Genomic DNA, 24562 nt, shown 5'->3' with positions numbered 1-24562 from the left:
TCACTGGAACAAGTTATACAAGCAATTAAGGTGACAGTGATTTGGTGTATAAGCTGTGTAGTCTAGCCATTTTTTAATAGTCATTCTTTTGGAAAGGAAAACATCCTTCTTTTCATGCTGTGATGGTGAAAGTTAAGTAAATTTACCATGAATCATATCCTTAACCATTTAAGTTCTCAAATTCATTAGTCTGTAACATTCACAACAGATTCACAACAGGCAGTGCAATGCTTTTTTTTTTTTTTTTTTTTAATTCAAAGCCTCATTGCTAATTCTTTGTGTATTTTAGAGACATTTTGAAGAGAACGTTAGTAGACTGGCCAGAGGTGAAGCCACGCCCCCCCCCCCCCAAACACACTGTTCTCTGTCTGTGTCTCTACTGAACCTCCCTGTGTGCATGAGTGCACGCACACACTCGTGTGACGCTATGGACTGAAGGCAGGGCCTCCAGCATCGCAGATGCAGATAAGTGCTTCGTGTAGCTGAGCTACACCCTTCGCCTGCCTCCCCTCTTCTTTTGTGTATATATATATTATTAAAAAGGGGGAAGACAACTAAGTCCACTGAGACAACAAAAAGGAGAGAGACTTGCAATTCTGTTCACCCACAAACGCTTGTGCCTCCTGTTTCCATGGTAACCAGTGATCTGCATTCCAGTCACACCTTTGGAAGTCTTATTTTCTCCCTCCATCCTAAAAACTTAGCCAGAAGCACCAAAAGTATTGGACAATAATTTTTATCTTATCAAACATGAGCATATACAAAGCAAGACAATACCTACGACCTTATCCTGAAAATACAGTAGAAATTTCCATTAATTTTTAAGATGATCACCAGGATGAAAAAATACCCAAATCCTAGATGAATGATGCCACATTGTATAACACTCACCCCATACACTGCTTAGTTACTTTCCTAAACAGTAAGTATCATAAATTATAAGCATCTACCTAGTTAATAGAGTAAAACAGAGGCTTACTTTAAGGATTTTAAAAATAACTCATCGGTTTTCAACCTGGTATGGTTTTTGCCTCCAAAGGACATCTGGCCAAATCTGGAAACATTTTTGGTTGGCATAATTGGTGCCGGTGTGGGAATCATAGCACCTCAAATAGCTTCACAGGTGATATGCTGATAGAAGGAATGTTCAGGTGAATAAATCTTATTTGTGATTTGATTTCCTGTTCTTGTACTGTTTGATTTCTTAATTAGTTTAAGCAGTGGGAGTATGGGAGGAGGAGAGAAGTTGGAAGAAGTATCTATCTATCTATCTATCTATCTATCTATCTATCTATCTATCTATCTATCTATCTATCTATCTAGAGGAGAGAAGTGAGGAGAGGGAAAGGGGGGAAAAAGAGGAAGAGGGGGAGAAGAAAAAGGGAGGAGGAGGAGGAAGAGAAAAAAGAGGAGGAGGGTGCAGAAGCAGAAGCCACCATTTTCCCCATCACTCTTTGATTAAGATGCGACACTTCCACTGCCACTCTCATTAAGCTTCTATCATTTATTTTTCTGTTAGGGAAAGGGACTTATCTTTCCCAGGTGAAATACTGACTGCACTTACCTTCGGAGTTTGACTCCCTAAATGTAGTTATATTTTGTCGTCCTGACCTTGGAGGGCAAGCTCTTCCCAACTCCGCGTTCCACTCATGAGGGTAGATCCAACCACGGAGACCCCACGCCTTTGGTTTCCCCCCTTTTCTTTCAGCATGAAGCAGAACAAGCAAGCAATCCTGACACAGCCAGAGGGCGCCAAAGTGCCGCGAACGGAAGTTCCAGGGCTCCATGGGTTTGCGGGATGGTAAAATTGGCTTTTGTCTGAAGAAAGAGCTGTGGTTCTAAAAGATGTCATCATGTGTTGTTTTCCAAATTAAAAATTTTATTTTGTATTTTCTTTTTGCCAACAGGTAAGCATGGAGAGCATATCTCCTAACCCTGGTGGCTATTGTGTGTCCCGGTGCTACCCAAAGTGCTCGCCGACCAGGACACGCGGACTTAGAGCGGTTGGCCACAGCCTAGCCGGACGTGCCTCTGAGAAGCATCTCAAGCAGCCCTAGAGCTGGTGACTTCCATGAAAGCACAGGCACAAACAGTTGAAGCCCATTTTCCTACTGTGCATTTCTTCCTTTCTTCCTCTCCGAAGTCAGGAGAGCGTCCCCCGAGAGGCGGTGCCGCCCACCCCTCCACCCAGACCTGGGCTCTGGGCGGTGATGCCTTGCAAAGCTTCTGGTCTCCTGGTCGACCCTGGGGGCGAGCATCTGCCGGAGGCGCCCCAGATGTGCTTGCCTTGGGGGACACCCTAAAACCCGCGGACACGCATTTCCATTCCATTCCATCTGTCTTGATGGTTTCAAGGGAGGCATCGCGTCTCCCCCAGTCTCACTGCCTACGTGATAGCAGAATCTCAGCCCGTCGTCTGGAGCGGGCTGGATTGGGATGCAGAGGAAGCTGGCTGCGGCGGGGGCGTAGTTCAGCAGCCCCTCAAGTCTGCGAGAGAGCCCGAGCTACTTATTCAATGCTTTCAAATAAAATGTGCATGAGACAGAGAGGGGAGAGAAATTCACAGACAGTCCCGCCGCGGGTGTGTATGTGGGGGGTGGGGGATGGAGAGGCGTGCAAGGAGGGAATAGGAGGGGGGACTGGCAGAAACTGTTGGGGAGGCAGGCAAGGCGCTGGGCTGGAGGGGAGGGATCTGGATGAGGGTAGCAGAGGGTGGGGGTGACTGTACGGGTGTGGCGGCAGGGGCGCTGGATCACGGGGCGTCTCGGGGCGCAGGGGCTGCAGGAGAGAAGTTGGGGTGCCCCCCTCCGGCTGGCGGGGTGCGTGCGGAGCAGGCGGGGCTCTGGCCGGGAGCGGAGGGGCGGGCGCGAGGCGGGCGGGGTCGGCGAGCGCAGGAGCTGGGCGGGCGGACGCGCGGGGGGAGGGCGCTGGGCAGGAAGGGGAGGGGGAGCGATCGAGAAATGCAGAGGCTGCAGCGGCGGCGGCGGCGGCAGTAGCGGCAGCGGCGACGGCGGCGGCGGCAGCGCTCCAACTCGCTCCACGCTCCGGGCTCCGCCGTCGAGCCGGGAGAGAGCCTTTGCTGAGCGGCCAGCCACAGGGCCGGACGACGCCAGCCACCCGGGCCCTTCGGAGGCACCGCGCTCACCCAGGGCCGGCACAGGCACCCAAAGTCGGTAAGGAGAAGCGCCGTGGGTCCCTGAGGCCACCGCGGACTCAGGGCCACCAGTTCCCCAGGGCCCCGCCCCACCCCGAAGCTTAGGGTTCGCCAAGGGTGCAGCCGGGGCGCGGCCAGGATTAGACACAGTGGGCGTGGGGTTCCTCTACGTGGGCTCTGTCGCACTTGGGGATCCAGGGTGATGCTATCCCCCGGGTGGACAGCTTCGGTCTTTCGGAGGGTGGGAAGCCTGAGGTGGGTGGTGGCGAGGCTGATGAACCGAGCTCGGAAGGGAGGGGGTGGAGGATGGGATGCTGCTGGTGACCGGGAACTAGCGAATGCAAAACCCCTTTAAACGCACGGAACTCGCGAGCCACGGTTCTGTGATCTGAACTCAGCCTTCTGTCATGCGAACGGGCGCAGCCACGGAGAAAGAGCTGGGCACGAGGGGCGCAGCAGCAGAAGATGGAGGATGGGGGTGGGGTGGGGAGGGAGAAAGAAGACACGAAATCTGGTCAGATCCGAAGGGGCGGGGGTTGGCTTGGCCCTCGGGACTCCTGGATCTTGGTTTGGGGTAACCGAGGAACACGAGGTTCGGAAAACGCTGTGCACGGCCCGGGCAGATCAAAGCCCCAGCGTGGTCTGCGTCTGAACTGTTTCCCCGCTAACCTGTGGACGTCTCCAGCATCTGCTTTTTTGAGCCTTGCGCTTGGAGAACGCGCCGCGCGCCTCCACCGCCGCCCCAGCCCTGGGGGGTGTGGGCTTGAACCTGACAGCGCGCGGCCCGAGTGGGCTCAACCCTGCTGCCAAGCCATGATTTCTGTCCATTTTTGCCAGTAGCTCAAACGCTACAATCCAACGTCTGGTTCCCGCTTCCCCTCACCCTTAAAAGAAAAATTGCCGAATCTCTGGATCCGATGGCACACAATGCGTGGCTGGGGACCGCATTCTTTTCATGAATATTCATCGAACGCTTGGCCCTGTTCCTAATCTGCTTCCCCCGAGACATTTCCGCCTTGAAATGAACTCGGTGGACGGCCTCTGCCCCAGTGATTTCCACAATGCTGAAAGGAGCACAGCGCACATGGGTGCAATTTCAGTGTTTTGTACAGGGTTGACACACCTCTGTCTTGGCCAAGATCACTGGCCACTTACATGGCGGGTTAAAATAAAACACGAGTATCCAGGGCTGCTGTTGGGGTGTGGACTAATCCCCACCCCTGGGAATATAGCAAGGGCTCACAGACCTCCAGTACTGCGGGCAAAATGAATGAATCGGGACTGTAATTACCTATTCCTTTGTCTTGGCCTCGCGCATGCGCCGGAGAGCAGGGTGTGGAGGGCCAGGCAGCCCCATCTGATCTCCCCATCATCCATCCACCCACTCCTCTCCCGAGCCCAGGAACAAAGGCGTTTGCCCTAAATGTTTCATGAAACCCTTGGACACAAATGACACCCCCTCCCCCTGTCGCGGTCATGGGTATGCTTTTTTTTTCAGGCCATCACGTTTTACCCATTCTTGGAGATTTCATTAACCAAAAGGAAAAAAAAAAAAAAAACAAAAACAAAAACACAAAAAACCCTCCCAATATCAGTTCTTTTAGCGAGGGAAATTGTGAATTTAATATATATATTTTAAAACGCACACTGCTATTTTCCTTTCTAGCAGTGTTCATTGTTCTTTTTGCTCTAATGTATCGCACTGCAGGGATGATGGTTTTCTTAGTTTGCACCAATTAGCTGTTTGCCTGACAGATCTTTATTGCGGGTCATTTGACCAAGGAACATTAGTCTCAGACCAGCGATGGCGTTGCCCCTGGTGATACACCTGGGATAGATTAAGACATCTTGGCATTTAAACGAACAAGATGGCCTACAGAAGTCAGCGTGAGAAAATGGTTACCTTTTCAGCAGCCTAAGCGTTTCTGAATTCTCTTGATTCCTACTTTATTGTTTCATTAAGGATTCCAAAAGGCAAACCCCACTGAGATGGGGAGGAAGAAGGAGCTAGGGTTGCTGGGAAGAAGATGGCCGAAGCACCAAGTCCATAATGCCCCCTCCCCCCATCCAACAGGAGCCATGATAGTCCTTTGATGACAGATTTTCTTTCAAATGATATATTTACTAGCTTATGGCCCTTCAGATTTCTTTTGGGGATGGTTTACTTCTGCTTTTCTAAATAGGACTTACTATATGTATCAGACAGTATCCTGATGCTCTGTTTCCGCAGTTGTATTTGAAAGGGTTTCATGCTGAAGGATTTCCAGTATGTCCTGGTGGAATAACACGTGGCAGAAAACGGCAACCCATCCTTTTGTTCCTTAAAAAAACCCAAAATACCCTCAGTACTGACCACACTCCCTATATCACAGCCTGTAACTGGCAAGGCAAGAGTCTAGCTGCCTCTTAGGTGGCCAGGATTTTATTCTCTCTGATCCTTAGCAATGAGAGTCATGTATTATTCTGTATGAATTATTCGTTGAGTAGTATAATTTAGAGGGCTGTCTGTACTTTAATAAAATCTTTTTTGCCCCCTAGGTAGCGTTTTTGAAGAAGGGTGCTGGGATAGTCTAAAATCAATAGCTTTCAAGTCAGTGAGCTTTACATTTTCAATCAAAATAATTTTAAAATCAATTAAAAATATTACGTTACTTTTTCTTTAGCCAGCTTTGTTGGCAAGCACCAGCAGAAGAGCAAGGGAACTCTTTAAGTCCTGATATATTGCAGCAGCAGTTGATTATATTGACTATCTGGACAGTGGCATTTGTGTTCCTTAACTGGTGTTCAAGCTGTCTGTGGCTTATGAAATGGATCTCCCTCCATTACCCTAATTTAAGTATTCAGTGGAAGAGCCCTCAGCATTAGGCTTCTTGTGCTGGGAGGCCTCTTTATAATCCTCCTAGATTTTCCAGAACAAATCACATTATGGTTTTAAATGTACTAATTATGTTTTCTTTATTTTTATTTCCCTTTAACTTCAAGTCATTTGCATTTCATGGTCAAAATAAATGGTGCATGAAATCAGAGAAAAACCTACCTTTTGGGAATATTGTTCGTTGTAAAGTAGATGTCTGTGATATCCACAGCAGTTTTGTAAAACATTGTACATCAGAGCCATTCTGCAAGCAGTGCAAGTAGCATGTATACACACATGCGTATGTACACCATAGATGTATACATCCATGTTTATATGTTTATACCAAACATATTAATTAATTACAATACTAAATGAGGTGGTGTAGACTGTTATTTTGTAGTGGCTTTGTATTAATGTTTGAAAAACAGTTCATTTCTGTCCTTTTAAACACATACTCAAAAGGGGGTGTCTTACTAGCCTACAAACATGCTTATTACCAATGCTGTTTAGCTCTGATGTTCGTTTGCAGGCCTCAGACTCACACTAATCACCATTATACTTTACGTGCTGGAACAAATGCTACCAATAAAGGATTTATACAGGTTTTTTTGGTCTTATTTTTGTGATTTCTTATAAAATTTTGCTTTCAAATGCTGTCCAAAAATGTCCTGAGAGCTATGCCAAAGCAGTGCCCTGGGGTCTGGTTCATTGGATTTGCATAGGCCTTTACTGCTGTAAGTGGTTTTCACCTTCTCTTCTCCCTGGTGTAGCTGGTAACTTAGGTAGCTACTGAAGACAGCCCCCACAAACATGGACAAGTTGGCCCTCTCCAGGACAGGCGCAATCTGTCCCCCAGTTTTCTCTCAGCTCAATCCCCTCCAACTCATTCTCTCCTTAGACCTTAGCTAAGCCAGTGAGCATGAGATTTGCTCTTTGAAACAACCACAGAGATGCAAATGGGAAGAACTGCTTTAAAGATAAAATATGTGTTTTGGGGGAAATGTGCAGGGAGATTTCCCCAGGGTTTAATGGAAAGAAACTGGTGTGGAACAGCTTTAGAGACTGGCTTGTCTACTTAGGGCAAATGACATCACACCTTGATGAATCCTCCCAGCCCCCTTTTTTCAGTTGTAAAATAGAGGTAGTAATGCCCATTTTCAGGTTATAATAAAGATTACATGTGTCTGTGGATGACTAAGAATAGTGACTGGCCCTTGAGGGCTCCTTAACCTCTGTTGTTTGATGTAGTGGATGGGACTGATATTTCAACCCACTTTCTACTGTGTGGAGCTGCATTTCTGACCCACCAGGGTACTTAGCAGCAGTACACAGAAACATTCACTCTCCGTATGAAGGCAGATATCCCATATGTGTATATATGTATGTGTGTACATATACACATACATATATATACACATGTGTATATATACATATGTACATGCATGTATATGTGTATATACATATATACACCTGTGTATATATACATATGCATGTATATGTATGTATATATACACATATGCATATACATATATATGTATGATATATACATAGTGTGCCATATACATTTCATTTGATATTCTGTGGACACTGTGTAGATTTGCTCCAAAGTGGGGTAAATGGTTTCAGATTGGCCTCTTTGATCCCCAGGGCTGCTTGTGAAAATCAAAAGGGGGTGTTTAAGTTGTTTTGAGTTTTTCAAAACCACAACCATAACCTGTCTACCAAAGGAGAGTTGCTGCTTCATGCCAGTCCCTCTGTAGCTAGAAAGACAGACATACTGATAAATTTCACATGAGAAGGTTGTAGATAATCACAGTCATGTTCTCACTAGGGTATAGATGAATTTTAATTCTGAGGATACATTAATGTAAGAAATGGTAGGCTTCAAACAGCATCCTCCTTGTCCCTCCAGGAGTTAAACATGAGATGAAATAAGAGGCAGACAGAGCCTAGGAATAGGTTTTCTTCTGTACCCAGAGGATTTAAACACAAATCCAAGGAAACACATAAAATAGAGAATTTTGAGTAGCCTAGGTACTGGGTGCAAAGAGGGTGTGACTGAGGGGAATTGGGAAGACTTTCCTCAGAGCTTTGAAGATTTGGAAATAGACACTATTTGTGAGTACCTCCGGGACTTGAACATTAGGAAATACTTCAGGATAATGTAGGAATGTGGGGTACAGTGGAGAGGGTAAAACCTTTGCACCGTGTTTTCTTCTTGTCACTTAAAGCATTCTCTGAACTTTTAATTAATTAAACTTTTAATTCATTAAAAACTTACTTTTGGATAACTGGATTTCAATAGCTTTTAAACACCCCTTTTTTAGGGAAATAAATATTTCAGCAGTAGTTTGTGCATTGTATATGGAGTATGGTACGTAGAGGGAACATTTGTGTGGGTCAGTGTGGCTGGGGCCGTGGTCACTAGCATAGAATCCTGTCTCAGGCGACTTGGCCATTGAGGTAAACTTTGAGGTAAACTTTGGCAAACTATTGAGTGTTAGTGTGCCCTAGCACTCATCCTTAAAGTAGACATTTTTGTAAGGGTGAAGGGATATTGTCAGGTTAGGACAGTGACCCATCCCTACTCAGCACAGCCCTTGAGTCCACATTCACTCTAAAGTGGTAGACATGCCCATACCCTTTACTTTATTCTCTGCGTCTATACCTAGTCACATGTTCCTTAAAATGAGGTCAGCGTTACAAGCCAGCCCATGAGAGTGCCTTAGAAAGCATTTAGAAGAACATAGAAATCAGTGACTAAAAAACAAAAACAAAACAAAAAACAAATTTATAGTTCTAGTTCCTTGAGTATGTCACCAAGATCATTCCTAGTTCCACAGTTCCATTATGTTTGTCCTTATGTTGTCATTGAATTTTAATCCTCTCACATTAATCATAATATGAGTTTCACTTGTAAATAAATGGAAAGTAGAGATTCAAATAGTGTGCCTAACATCTGAGGGCTGACATCCTTATTTCATTCATTAGTGCTAACTATTGTGCCATTTTATCTTGTGTAACACAGATTCTCAAAGCTAAGTAAGTAATTTTTAACATACTAACATATCACCCTCAATATTTCACCTAGAGTGGGTGATACTAAGTTTCTCGATGAAGAGATCTACTATACAATTTAAATATTCAAGCTGTATGATACAGTTAAGGCCTATCAATTAGAGATGGCTAGAATCAGTGCCTACAGACTAATGTCCTCAAGTCACACTTTTCTAGCATGGTGAAAATGATGGTTGCTGCTGTTACGCCTCTCTTGCTTTCTTAAACCTCACAGGTACAAGCAGTATTCCAAATGTCTCATCTGTAACTTGGCTCTGGAGTTATGAATGGGGTAGAAATACAGCTATTTCCAAATGCGCAGCTACGGTTACCTTGTTGGAATTAGCCCGTCTACCTTCATGTGCCACACACTTATGGAAACTGTTTCTAGTTACTTTCTGAACCTCACCTCTTTGTAGGTTCTTGCCTCATTAGAACAGAAAACAGGAAGTTTCGGTACTGCAATGCTTATCTTGGAACTCAAAAGGATCTTAGGGAAGTCAGTGGCTTGCACAAAGTGCTATGAGCTGGTTAGTGGCTAAGGGGAAGCCAGGTTATTTCCCAATGTCAATGTCATTTCTGCTGTCCCATCCAACTGAGAGAGAGTGAGGCAGAGCAAAAATCAAAATGTCCAGTTGGGTTATTCATATTCATGGTCTGAAACTTACAACAACAACAACAACAGCAAAATCATGTTCTTTCTTTCTCCCTGTTACTATTGTTTGACAGTTCAATTAGGTTCCTATATTCTCACTGTTTCTCTCTACAGGGCGGGGCCTCTTTCACCTTTATTACATCACATTTGCCCACATGGGGAACTCCCTAGAAACTACCTGTTATTCCTTTATCCCAGTGTCATCCATCTGCTTCAGTTTACTTGTCTCTATTTCTTACATTCTATGCATGCCATTTCCTTCTCACTCCAAGCAACATATGGCGTGTATTAAAAATGACTCACGAGGCTAGGCTTTGATACTGAGTCTTGCCTTTCTTCCTAAAGTGAACAATGGTTGCAGGATTAAGTGGCTGTGGATAGAAGATGCACGGTTGAGAAGAAAGCCAGTTTTTGGAATAAATTTGGGTCAAAATGACCTAGAAATGTTTGAAGGCCCCGGCGACATCCTGTGTGTGCATGTTTGGAGACAGGTGACAGATGCCCAGAGTGTCTGTGCTCATTGCTGGTGTTATCTGGCTTGGGAGCTTCAAGAAACAGGAGGCTTAGTTTTTCTTTATTTGAGCAGATTTGGGGATTTGAAAGACTTGTGGCCTTCTGAGTAGTCTTAAATTCGGAAATTGACACGGAGCTTAATATTGGAATGCTTGGAACTGGTTTTAGCAAGTGATGTTTACATGTATTCAGGTTTGGACAAACTGTTTAGTTTTAGGTAGGAAACTTTTTAAGTGCACATTTAAAGAGTCTAGAAGTTTGTGTGGCTGGAGCTTTGAGGGATTTGTATTTTTCCAGAGAAACATGCAGTGTGTGACTTCAGAGCCTTCAGCTCTACTTTTAGTCATTACTCACGCACTCTCAGATGTGGATATAATCTTAGTGTAAGCTGAAACTAGGAGTTTTTATTCTAAGTTGATGAAGAAATAGGCACACAAGACAGGCTTGTCTGATAGAAGTTTGAGTATTAAGAACTTCCTGAATTGCCTGGCAGAGTGGCTTTGAAAAGGCCACTAAAAACTAAAAGCTAGTTCCCATTGGTGGTTTATTCAACATTTGTTACCCCAGACTAAGAGAGAAGTTAAATGCTAAGGAACTCTATTGAGGGGAGTTAGAAAGGAAAGCAGCAGCACCCTGTTGCTGGGTCTCACAGACAAAGGGGGTGCAGTTCTGGTTGTATTGTGGAGTCTCTGCAGAGACTTCTGTCACATAGCCCAGGCTTTCTGAGGTTGACTCACAGACTCAGAGCTGGGTGGGAGTTTTTGCTGTCTTTGACTTTTACAGATGTCCTCCACTATCTCAACTGGGAAAACAGTATCAGCATTTCTGTATTGGCTTTTAGGCTCATCAAATATGATGGTTAAGAAGGAAAAGAGGGAGAAATCTGTGACTCACAGATGCACAGGCGCCTTCCTCCCAACCCACCCCCACCTTTGTCCTGTAGTTCATGGACAAGGTAGGGGGAAGTTGGGGGAATCACTTGGATTTTTGCTAAAGACATTAACGTGATCAACTAAGGTACCTTGGAATCATTGCGTGACTCTTGTTCCCAAAGACAACAACAAGAATCTTGGTTCAAGACTGGTGGTGGCAGTAGTTCATAGGGTTTTGATCACATATCCTCAGGTGAACATGACAAGTATCACCCTATTGACAGGGGTTATGGTGATACCAGGCCTTCCTTAGGAGCCTGGGTGATCTTTTGTTGACAGTTCAAGCTCTAACTAACTTTCCAGGGTTCACTCTATCGGACTCTAGAAACTTGGTTTTAGAATTGTTGGTGATTGGTTTCATACAAATAAAGGTATGTTGTTCTTTTGGAGGCATATATTGTTTATCAGGTTGATGGCAGTCTCCCAGCTTCATGTCCCTTCTGATTTACAATGGAATGAGAGCTCCCTTTCTTCCGGTAGTGTAATGACTGACCAATGAAACACCTCATGAAAGGCTTGCTATTCCTTTCATTGGTGGTGAAACAAAGGTAGAAAAAAAGCTCACTTCATCCACCACTGCTTCTGTGTTGTGATTACTTCTGTTTCTGCCATCTAGAGAGCTTGGCCTTGACTTTCTCTCCACTGAAGTCTTGGATGGGCAGGTTCTGGGTGAACTCCACTGACTACAGTGCAGAGCAGGCAATGCCACTGGAGCCTAGAAGTTGGTCTCACAAAGGTGAGACAAGATGATCTCTCAGTGGAAAAGGATTCTATTAATATCACTGAGAGTATATTTAACTGACAACTGCTCCAAAAGTGGAGACTTTAACAAAAGGACAATGTGAAAACAACAAAATAAATGCAAAAGTCATCTCCAGTGACCCTTAAATGTTGTTAGTTAACAAACATCACTTTGTTGCTCTAGATGTATTAAGGCTGCCAGGAGCAGCACATTTTTTGGACTATATCTTTGTTTCTAGCAACAAATGTGTGTTAAGGAGAAAAGGAAGGGTGACAAAGCATTTTGGGCAGACAGGGACAATGGAGTTATGCTACAGGAGTTTCTCTATGTGGAGACATGAGGTTTGATGGATCTTCCTCTTATATTGATGCTACTTGGCTAGGCATAGCACCAAAGGGTCCTTTGTCATCTCTCCAGTGATCTCATCGAGCTGAGAATCTCAGAGAAATGGCAAAGTAGTTCAGAATGACGCTTCGTAGGGAGGGAAAAGTGCAGTGCTGTTTGTAGGGGGAGTGAAAGCATAGCTGGATTTGAGTTGGGTGTGATTTTTACTGGAGGAGGTGAGAACTGGGGGAGGTATGTCTTTACAGACTGCCCTTAGGGTATTGTGTTAATATTAGCACACACGGCAAATCAGCATGCCCTGGCATGTTAGCCTGGCATGTCTGCCTAGTTTACCTTAGTAGAGGAAAGAGCCGACGATGAGAAATGGTCTGGAATACTAGCATATTCAGGCTAGTGTGACATTTAACCGTCTGGGATGCATTTCTACAAGACTTTCCGATTACACCTTTATCTGCTTCTGAAGCTTTCCACAGCACCAGACTTGAGGGGGCGAAGATGCACTGTGAACAGTAAGGTTTCTCAGTAAATACAGATGTTGGTAAAAACCCTTCTGCAAAGGAGGAAATGGCTGAATGTGAGGGAAGTTTTGAACCAGGGTACATTTGCAGCCATATTTCTGGAGGGTGAGAGGGGGAAAGCCATTTTGTTTTGCTTCTATTAGTGTCTGGAATCCCCTAATGTGGGCACGATTTCTGATAAGTACAATACAGGAAGCAAAACTACATGGTTTGATGTCAGCAGTCTGTGAACTCTGGAATCTCAGCTTCACCTTTGGCTCTTCATAATGTCTACAGTGAAGGAAAGAAGAATGTGTGAAGGAGGAAGGGGGAGAAAATGGATGAGAGGGGAGTGGGGGTGGGAAGAGTCACCTCAGGGAAGTGGAGGCACAGGTGTTTGCTCTTGTCTTAGTGTGCCCCAGCAGCCAGCCCAGAGCTTCCCCGACTGAGTGACAGAACCGGCAAACGTTCTTTCCTTGTGGTTCTTGGAGACTGGAGTCCGAGCTCAAGGAGCTTCAAAGTTGTCTTCTGAGGCCCCTCTGCATCCTTCCTCGTGGCTGACTTCTTTGGGCTTGTGTTGGTTTTCTCACTGACATGGTAACTTAAGGGAGGTTCATTTTCGGGGGTACAGTCGATCGCCGCTGCAGAGTCCTCATGGCGGGAGAGTGATGCCTCCTGTCACATTCCATCTGCAGTCGGGAAGCAGAGAGAAAGCAATGGTGGTGCTCAGCCGCCTTCCTCCTGTCCATGAGTTTCGGGACCCTATCCCGCTGAGTAGTGCCGCTCACCTTCCGGGGTGGGTATTACCTCAGTTACATATTTCTGGAAATACTCTCATTGGAAACATCCAGAGAAGTCTCCATGGTGATTCTAAAGACAGTCAAGTTGAAGACAAAGAATGGAGATGATAGAGTGTGCACATTACTGCTGTCTTTCTGGATGTCCTAATTTTCCTTTATCATGAGGACACAGGCCAGATTGGAGTAGACCCTGCCTTAACGGGTTCAGTATTAATCAAAATACCTCTTGGAAGGCCTGTTTTCCATATACAGTCACAATCGAGGAAACCAGAAGGTGGGCCTTCAACTTAGGAAATTTAGGGGTATTTAATTCAGCCAATGACAGTTTCCAGTTGATCTCAAAAAGGATAGTTTACTATAGGAATCCTTGGGAGTTCATGGCCTCAAAAGCACAAGAGGACTCTATATACCTAGAGCCCAGGTTGAATCTTCATGAAGCCATTGGTGCCAAGTGTAAAGGTTCCAATTTGGTGCATGGGATGAAGGGAAATTAAGTTTCCTCAGATTCTCACCACTAGAGAAAGCAGAGACGGGAATCAGAGACAGGTCCCTGAACTTACGAGGCTACAAATGGTAAAGTGGGTGGGCAGGTCCCATTATCTTCTGTGCCATTCTCAAGAAAGACTGGGGCACATGGCCGGAGCCTCTGAATCTTTACCCCTGTGCTCTAGGCAGCTGGCATCACCTAGTAGTTAGTTATACAGAATATGTGGTAAAACCTAGTCTTCCTCCTGATTCTGTCTTATTCTGCATGAAGACTCCAAAACACTGCAAGAAAGTGAAAAAGGGTCAAGAGAAGGTATTTCTCAGTGTAGGCAGAAGGGGATTCTTGTAAGTCCTATCAACAGTGGTAGTGATGGGCATAGAAGCATTGAGCAGATGTGTGAACCACTTCTGAGCCTACCCTAGCATCTGGATTAGTGGTAGGAATTCAGTAGGCATACTTTTACTTGGAGATAATTTTTTCCTTTTGGAAATTGGGGACTCTAGTCAAAGCAGGTGTCAGAAGAGCCTGGGATTTTTGATAGAAGACTTCAAAGCAGTAGAACATTAAGGCAGGGATATTGTTGTCCATGTCAGACAGCACGTGTCTCTCCTGATGACTGCCAAAACTGAAATAAATTTTGGGGCCTTTCCCTGTAAAAAAAAACAAGTAATGATACATAAAGGGTTTTTATTTTTTATTTTTATTTTGAGGGACATTCTCAACATGTGCTTTTTATACTTCTCTTCTTTTTAAAGGGTAATTTGCAATTGTAGAGGGTGATTTCTCAAGTGAATCAGCCATTGGTTTCTTGTTTTTAGTCTCAGGTCATGTCAGGTGGTGTCAGAGATAGCAATGCAAATATGACCTTATGAGTCCCACTGTGAAACTGAAGATATTTTCACTACATGAAATAAACAAGTCCAGGGCCCTAACTTAATTGAAAGGTGATTTTACTTAGTTTCTTTTCTAAAAACTTTCACTGGTAGATTATCTCCTCTGAAGACATGTGATTATAGAATGTCAGCATTTTAACTGTGTGCAATGTCTGCCACTAGTGATCCTTTCAAGCGAATCTTGTTCATTCATGCCTAAATTCTCAGAGCTATGCCATTCCCTCTAAGGCCCATCCTGGGTACCAAAGCCGGCGTGTGGCTTCTCTCATCTCTCCACTGTCGCATACCTGAGCCACAGCTAGTGTGGACTGTCCATCCATCTGCAGTGCCATGGCTCTGACTTTCACTTTCCATCCTGCTATCTCTTCACCCCATAATAGGAAACATAACTCTCTTTTGCATCTCTGATAATAGGCACCTTTAGGCGATGTGTATAGTCCTGCATGTTCATCTTCCAACTCCTTTCACACGCACCATCTCCGTGGCCTGGCTACAATGTTTGCTCATGTTCTTATCATGCTTCCAGCTCATTCTACTGTTTCTTCTGCCCAGAGTATTCTTTCCCCAACTGTCAAAACCACTTCATGTAAAGTGCACAGGTTAAATGACACTGCCACAGAGATCTACCTCTCCTAGCACAGTGGACATTTTTGTGATTATTTGATACCCTTGCTCTTCTAGATTAAAATACTCAGGAGGCAGGGATATGCCACTCTTATTAACCCTTAAGGTACCCTGTACAAATTGGATGCATCCCAAGAACTCTATGTTTGTTCAGCATACAGTATATTCATGGCAGGCACATGTCTTCTGCCAGTTGCCAGTAGCAGCTGAGATGACATCCATATAGGGACACTAAATTTCACCTCATCAGTTGTGCTTACTATGAAGATGAATAGCTGATGAACTCCAATTAGTGTAATTATTCTGTTTCCAGGCAGTAACCTTAGTAGTAATTGTCCTAAAGCCCTGAGACATTACAAGTAATTAGTGTTGATGGCTTGCGCATCTGAGCTTCCTCCTAAGGTAGAGTCTCAAATGAAGAATAAAACTGCTGTTTGTGGGAAACAAATAATATCGCATTGTGGGGAACTTTGCACAGCACAACTCATTGAGTGAGAGGTGGGGCAGAGTGCAGTGCACATTGCTTTTCTTCCAAACCACTGAATGTAATTCGTTTGCTTTAGATCAATCAGGACTGAGCAATTTAATCAGCCTTTGTGGAGTTGGGAGCGTTAGGCCTGCAGATGAGCATGTGACTTGAGACTGTTACACATTACTCAAGTCCAGACCTACTAAGGGAGTGATAGATTGTTCCCTGACTCTATGCTAGGACCGTTTACTGTAAATTGAAAGTTCTTCGAGGTCAGGGCATTGTTTTGCCCATCTTTATAGGACTACTTCTAATGGAATGTGTGGACTGGAAGAGGGCTGAGTGATTGGAAGGGCATGCTTCATTGCCATGTTCATTGGGGTAGACAATAAAGCTTGTTTCGGAATGTTGTCCTTGGCATAACTTCACATCCAGGAACCAGCTGGTAATGAACCATCCACAAACACAATAACATTTGTAATTTATCCCCTTCCTCCCCAGTTTTGATGTACTCCATGACAGTCTGCACTGAGTTCTTTTTTCCATTGTCTTACTCATAAATATCTTTGGTTTCATTTAGGTGAAGTTATTTTTATGTCTATCTAGCAGACTACAAAAGAACGTGCTTAGTTTTCTTCCTTTAAAAATATTTTTATTTATGTGTATGTCAGTGGCATGAATACAGGAATTTGCAGAGGCCAGATGAGGGCAGTGGATCCCATAGAGCTACAGTTCTAGGTGACGGAACCATCCCACATGGGTACCGTGAACTGAACTGGGGTCCTGTACAAGAGCAGTAAGGACTGTTTACTGCGGAGCCATCTCTTTAGGTCCATTATGTCCAGTTTTCTTAAGCTTATTCTTATCAATGGAGTGCTAATTATAGCAGTAGTTTTATATTTTAAAAACTATGACATGGCTTTGATTTCTGAAGTAACTTCTGGTTGAGGAATAAATGTTTTGCTTCAGTTGATGTAGCATTTCTAGGGATGCTCTTTGTACACTTTAATCAAACAATTCAACTGGCTTCTATTTTACATGCTAAGACTGTAGTTATCCTTAAGGCATTGTAGAGTAGTGGTATGAGGCAGTCTCTTGACTTTGACATAATTTATAAAACATTTGATATTTTATTAAGTCAACATATTTTCTCAAAACCCTGTCACTGGAAATGAGTTCAGTTCACAAATTGTCCAGTTTTGTCTTCCCTTGAGATTCCTTTATTCTTCTTCTTTCCAGTGTCTTTTTCTATCACTTCCTGGATAGATCAGAAGGAGTCTGAAGGAGTGGAGAGAGGGCTCACATATCCACGGATCATCTAATGCATGGCGTCAAGTCATCTTGATTATACTAAATGTTAGAATAAGAAGAGGAGAAGATGCAGGCAACAGCAGATAGTGCCTTGTAGTTTATTCTGTCTTAAGTAGAGTTTAGAGTCCCTGACTTATTACCATCCTGATTCCTCAGTAACAATGTCCATGTGTCATTTGGAAGCCTTAATTCATGTGGATTTTACACTTGGAGTATGTCAGTAGCTGGAAGGTCATGATACGATGGTTGAGCAACAGATGAGGACACAAAAGTGTCCAGGTGACCAGCGTACCTTTGACATGTATTTCCAGGCAGCTGCTAGGTTTTGTTTTGTTGTTCCCTTTCTTATTCCAATATTTTTTTAAACTTCTGATGATGACATTTAGTTTCAAAATTGGAATTCAGCCACTGTGGACCACTGTGGGGACCAGAGGCATAAATAGTGTGCATGTTAAGGCTGTGCTGTCTTTGACCTCTTAGAAACCCCATGGATTAGCCTCAGTCTGTTGGTAATATTGCTGATCCTTCACCCCACTTTGAATACGGGAAGATTGTTCTGTTTCTACTCTTTGCTATTATTGGGTTAGAAGAACATGGTACACACTTAAGCATTTGAGACATTAAGTAAAAATTTTTTTTTCTTTTCTTTCTTTTCTTTTTTTTTATGTAGCTAAAACCCTCCCTGGAAATCTATGATGAAGACATGGTCTCTCCTCTTTTAATTTCAACCTAGGAAAATACAAACAACAATGAAATGTTGTAGAATTAATTTTTGTTTGTTGATGGAGACACAAGGAATTATTATCTGTTTAAAAGGAACTTAAAAGCAAGCAAGTAATGCTCTACTTACAGAGAGGTAGGTATTGGCCAATAGACTCACTAGACACTGCCCTTGCAACAGGCATTCAGTCAGCTCTGTCAGCCATTAGCCTTGCCCTTCCTCTTCTAGAGGAAGATCTGAAGCCATTTGAGACAGCCCAAGTTCAATTATCTATTATTGAAAGAGTTTAATGTAAAGAGCACTTTCGACAATGCAGGGGAATTCTGGATTGATTTAATTGAATTCAGTGGTCTTAATCACTAGAAACAGAAGACATTTAAGTATCTTAAGCATCCATCAAAACCCAAGCCTTTGGTGGATAAGATAGAGAAGGAAAAACTTTCCAAGAAGAGTGAAGTCACCCCACAGAGAGAGTGTGCTTTGAGTATGGACGGTGGATACTTGGAACTGATAGATCTCTGGGGGAAGTGTCCCTAAATGTTCCAGGTGACAGTTTACCTGTGACAGCATAGGCCACTTGGTTTGGAAAACAGAAAAAAAAATGCTGTGGTCCCAACCTTCAAAAATTCTATGAAAAACTCCCATTAGTTTGCAAGATCTTTCAAGGCTTTCCTGTAGAAGATTCTTACCAAATGTCAGGAATGAATGGTATTTGTTCTTTGTTCTAAACAAAGATGTAGTGGCCAGAGCTTGTGAAAAGAACTCTCACCTATTAGGGAATCTCTACAAGAGAAGCATTTTATTTTGATAAACTATGATCGGAACATGTCAGTGTAAGCTTCTTTGCAAGACTGGCATGGACAACAGATTATTTCCCCAAAGCTGTTTCGATAAGAAGTGCACTTCTGTGTCTCCACAGATGTGACTGGAACTTCTGCCCTACAGTGCCAGCTTCACTGGACTCCTGAATAGATTCAGGTTGGACTCTTGGCCACAGGCTTTTGTTTTTTTAAATTTCTCACCAAATTTGGAATGGAGCTAGCAACCCAGCTCTTATTGTTATATAGCCTTCACCTTTTTTTTTTTTTTTTTTAATTTCCTGTCATTTTGAGTGGATGATTGATTGGCTTTGTAACGAAATTCCCGGGATGGTTAACCCATCTTCCTGACTTTTGCTTCCTTGGATCTTCATGTAGTACTTGGCCCAGTGTGGTTGTGAACTGACACATTCATCTTTGAGACAATTTTATTTTCTTGCTAAAAGAAAAGCAAAACCAATTTATTGTTACTCTTTTATTTATACTGGTGGTGCTCATGGACAGATCATCTGGTGTTTGTTTCCAGGTTAATAAATGGAAATTACTGCTACATAGTTACATGGCTACTATGTCCTGAGAGCCTGTCCTAAAAGCTTAGTTTTCATGTCATTGGTAAAAAAGCAGAAACGGTTTAGTGATAGGAATGAAAGATTCATCTGATGACACTCATCTTTGAGACTCTAATAGTTCAAATATGGTGAGCAGTGAATTCTTTTTATTAGATCTGCATCTCTTTTTTTAATAGGCCATCTTGGTTTAAATAAACCACAGTTCTCTGTCTCAAAGGATCTGCTTAAGCTACAGTGTAATTCTTCTGGAATTTAGAAACGATGAGATGTTTCAGTATACCTTTTAAGCTCCCTAATGGAATCTTCCAGACCACACCGCAGTAATCAACCAGGAATTCTTCATGGAGGCGGAATTAGGAAAACTGATGAATGTGTCTAGTTTGGGCCAAAGAACTCCCTCTGAGTTCAACTGAGATGCTTTCCTGAACTAAGGCACAGACTCAGGTTCTGTTGTTTCTATTTAATATTCACTATTTATTTACAATTTAGTCATTGTATATCTTGATTGTAGCCCCCCTTCAACTCCTCCCAGTTCCACCCTCCCTCCTTCTTTATTCCTTATGCCATTACCCTAATCCACTGAAAGGGGAAGTTCTTATCCCCCACTGTCTGCCGCCTGATCACTTGCCCCTCGTGGTGTGACCTTTTGAGGCCACAGAGGAAAAAGATCCAGGTAGTCCTGATCAGGTTCTGTTCTTATTTATGTATTTTTAAATTAATTATTTTTTAAAATTAATTTATTTTTAAATTTATTACAATTTATTCCCTTTGTATCCCAGCTGTTGCACCATCCCTGTCTCCTCCCAACCCTACCCTCCCTCCCTCTTAATGCAGCTCTCTAGTCCACTGATGGGGAGGTCCTCCTCCTCCCCTTCCATCTGACCCTAGCCTAGCAGGTCATTTCCTAACATGAGTGATTTAGAAACCTCCACACTTAGAAGGGAAACTGCCCAAGGCTGCAGCTGGAGACTCTAGAAAGGAGGGCCTGTGACCTGGTTCTTCTGTGTGACTGCTAACATGGAGGGCTTACAGTTTGAGGTCACAGACCCACTGAGACAGAGAAGACACTGTCATTCCTTAAGTACCTATTGGGAGTATGGCACTTGTCTAGCTGTGGGTAGCAGCCCTTCTTTGAGTGGTGTAGTCATCCACCAGCTGGTACTCCCAATGACATCCCATGTGGGTTTTGACGCAGGATGTCTGGGTGCCTTTCTATTTTTTTTTGGTGGGGAAGGGGCCTCTGTGATCCTTTTTCAGAGTGGCACTGAATTTCCTTTCACTCTCACAGTTCATTCGTTCTTACTTCTCCTGCAGGCAAAGGTGGTGGCTGATTCCATCCAACTCATCTTCATGGCTGGCTCTCTGAGTTTTTATTTCACTAAAATAAAACTTCAAAGAATCCGAAGAACTCTGGGCTTCTCTCCTCTCCCTCTCAACCAGCACCTACTGATGCTTATCTTGGTGATAATTTGATGCCTATTTGAAGAAACCTGTAGTTAACTGTGCTAATAGAGACTCATCTTAGCTTTAGGACAATGTGGATAGACTTTAATGGTCTGTGTTGAAACTTAACACTCAAAAGCCCTGTGCAACCCATGAGAGCTGGGGTAAAATTGTTTGCTTGGTCCCCAGGTCACTTGAGTGAAATATCAAAGGCTTGCCATAGTTCATTCCAATCTGATATTAAGACTTCTTTTCTCTTTTTTCTGCCATTTTCCCAATGTTGTTGTTCTCCTTGCCAGCACTGTGAACTGGGTATAATTTCTGACAAATATGTAATGTGGGACCCAAGGTGTATAACTACTATAGTATGACTCATTGTGAATTATACTTAATTAGTGATAGGACTAAGTGAGTTTTCAGAGACGGTGCAGAATTGTTTCCACACCTACTTTCTGTTTCACCTGGCTTATCTCCAGCAAAGCTTCCTTTTCTTTCCAAATAGGGACTTCCCAGCTCAATAACAAATAGTAAGAAAGAAGAAATTTAGTTACATCCTCACTTTTAGTGGTCAGAAGTCTGCTTGGCTTAGCTCACCTGGTGGATTGTATAGCTGACGAATGAAGCCACGTAACTCTTCCTCATCTGAATAATCAACCAACACATGTCTAAATATTTCACAGCCTCCAGCACTTTCTGAATAAGGTCAACAAATTGAGGGTATGTTTAAAGTAGGTCTTGATTTATTTTAATTTTTTGAGACATTGTCTCACTATGTAGCCCTAGCTAGCCTGGAAGTCGCTATGTAGACCAGGCTCCTCTGGCGCTCACCGAGAGCCTCCTGCCTCTGCCAAAGGTGTATATTACCATGCCCTGAAAAATAGATCACTGTTAATAAAGGCAGCAGAAGGCCATGGGTTTGATGATAGTCATAGACCTCATGCCCAGTGTGTGCAGCAAGTGACCTTGGCACTTATAAAAAGGTGTTTAGCCTTACAGTTCACCTTTGACCCTCGTCTCCTGGAGCTTGAAGCGAGGCCGAGCCTGTTGGCCAAAGGAATTCTGATATGTGTGGCACATTATCATGTGGCAATATCCTCTCACAGGTGGCACCACACACTTAATTTAGTGAAATAAAACTCCTGATCTGTTGTGGGAAGGCGGGGTGGGTGAAATGGAAATAATGGAGAGCCGTGGGTATGATCAGAGCTCGTGACATGCGTATATGAGTGTGTCACAGGAAATCCATCATTCTCTGTAATGAATTTTCACTAATAAAGTAACAGACTCTTTCTCTGGATTCCAGATCTGTTAATTTATGCTGACCCTTGGCCCCTTTCCCGGAAACTGCCATAAAGGAGGAGTTAGAAGGGTGATGCTTACTTGCTATCTTGAATAGTTTCAGCAGTAGTAAGTGCTACTTGTAGAGACCAGATAGACAATTGAACCTATGTTGTGCTTTAAGTGAATTATCTCCCTCCCTAATTTATACACTGGAACCTGGTGCCCAATGATAAAATACTAAGAAGAAGAGCCTTTTAGGATGTGTTTCCATCCTAACTAAGGAGATTAGGGTTCTACAGAAGTCTCTGGGAGCATCATCTCTGCCTTTGTTCTCTGTTGGAGATGTAACATCTACAAGAACAGTGAGAAATAAACATATATAATTCACTCAGACTCAAGGATTTTGCTACAGGCACAGGACTGGGCTTTGATGAAAGACAAGGAATTGATAAGAGCAGATTGTAATTTTGGTCCTAAGTTGATAATATAAAACTATTATTATAGGAAAATTGAAGCTAGTCAAAAGATTTATTTTTAAATTTGAATTAAAAAAGCACATTGTGGTCTCTTTTAATGGTAAGGTTATAAAATAAAATTGTGTAGTCTGTGGAAGATGCTCTTGTGCTTATTATGTTCCAAGCTGTCTTGCATGGTTTGTGTGAACACACAGCTGGAGAAGGTAGGCTTTGTGGATATCTCTTGTACAGAAAGATTGGGACATAGTCAGTGTGACCAGGATATCCTACTTCATGTCCATGTTTTTCATTGGTTGGCAATGGGCCAGCCAATTAAAAATAAAGTTTAATTTGTTGCCCTCATCTTAAGTAAGTTATCTTTGATTTCTTTAAAGGTACTAGACATGGCTGAATTATTGGGAGTGAAGGGGGGATACAGAAACATTTTAGGTCTGTGCCGGAACTAAAGCGACACCCTCTTCTAAGCCCTGCACTATTCTGGGTGGGAATTTGGCCTACAGGGCACATCACAGAAACATGCTGGATGCTGAATAATTCAAGAATAGGTCAGGAAACCAGCTCCTAGAGGCAACATAAAGACTTGGGCTTTCTGAGACCCAGCGTTTTAAAAACAGATCGAGAGGGTATCTGAACTGAGATATTGGGCTATTGTGCCTCTGTTGAATGCAGCACTACATTTCAAGAATAAGTGGGTATCTAACACACACATACACACACACAACCAACAACACCACTTTCATTCATCCCCATCCTGCATGCTTTCTTGATCGACAGGGAAAGGAGCACACTTCTATTATGCTGCTCCCTGGAATAGGAAGTCATTCCTGTCCTCACAGGAACAGTTTTAGCAGTTACAGTAAGCTGCAGACAATCCGTGGTTTCTTTTTGCTTTTTATATTTTGTCAGTGAGTCAGTTAATAGAAAAGCAAAGAAGAAGAGAGTCAGGAAATGGTAGAAGTTTTCGCATCTATTTTCATCTGTAATGAGCAGAGGTAAAGATGACCTGGTGGTTTCTTTTCGTTCTTCCTCTTTAATACCATATTTTTTCAGAACAGTTTCATTTTCACAGCTAAACTGAGCAGAAGGTGCAGAGACTTGGCATGTCTTTCCTCCCACACATGCACAGCCTCCCCCATTCTTCACATACCCTATCAGGGTGGCTCCTTTTCCAGTCGATGCACCTCCATTGACGCATGCCCGTCACCCCAAGTCTATATTTTACAGCATAGTTTATGCTGACTATTGTACACTGTATGGGTTAGAACGAATTTATTACTTTATCATTTATTATCATTGTAGCATGATAATCTTTTTTCCTCTTTTTCTTACGGTTCTGGGGACAGAGTCCTGGGCTATGTACATGCCAGGCAAGTGTACTGCTCAGCCATGTTCCCTGGCCATTTGTCTATTAATAAATGCTCAAGTTAGGGCTGCTCATTTAATTTAAGAGGGATTAAATGGTGGTAAGTGCATTCGTTAGGTCATTATGCCCGTTTAAAGAATGTGTGCTGTTTCCAATTACAGCTTTAAATCACAAATGTTAACATTATTTGTAAATAGCACAGACTAGCTCCACGTGCTCATGTCTTTCCAGGGTAGTCATAAGTCAGAAACAAAAGTCAGCCTAGTTAACAAAAGGCACCCAGGGCTGATGGCCTCTAATGTGTATGCAGAGCGCACTTAGAAGGCTGAGGGTGTGTCAGGAGGAGAGCAAGTATAAGGCCTGCTTCCAGAGCAAGGGCAACTCCAGCCTTACTTACTTACACCCTGATTCAACATTAAAGGTCATAAAAGGATTAGGAATATAATTCAGCTATAGAGCACTGGAGTTCTAATCCCAGTAGCACATACATGCACGGGTATGCACACAAACACACACACACACACACACACACACACACACACACACACACACACA

At 43.3% G+C, this 24562-nt stretch overlaps 1 protein-coding gene across 1 annotated transcript in view; it reads left to right on the top strand.

The window, feature by feature from the left end:
- The first annotated feature begins 2966 nt into the window (after positions 1-2966).
- The window catches only part of Basp1 (brain abundant membrane attached signal protein 1), a 50766-nt gene continuing 29170 nt past the window's right edge, over positions 2967-24562 (top strand). Inside the window, exon 1 of the mRNA XM_055619001.1 lies at positions 2967-3173. The gene's annotated coding sequence lies outside the window, so the exon portion shown is untranslated. The remainder of the gene's footprint in view (positions 3174-24562) is intronic.

This window comes from Psammomys obesus, unplaced genomic scaffold (assembly GCF_907164565.1).
Source record: "Psammomys obesus unplaced genomic scaffold, mPsaObe1.curated_primary_1811, whole genome shotgun sequence".
NCBI classification, from domain to species: Eukaryota; Metazoa; Chordata; class Mammalia; order Rodentia; family Muridae; genus Psammomys; species Psammomys obesus.
Note: the sequence above shows the minus strand (reverse complement) of the source record. Positions and strands in the feature narration are given on the sequence as shown.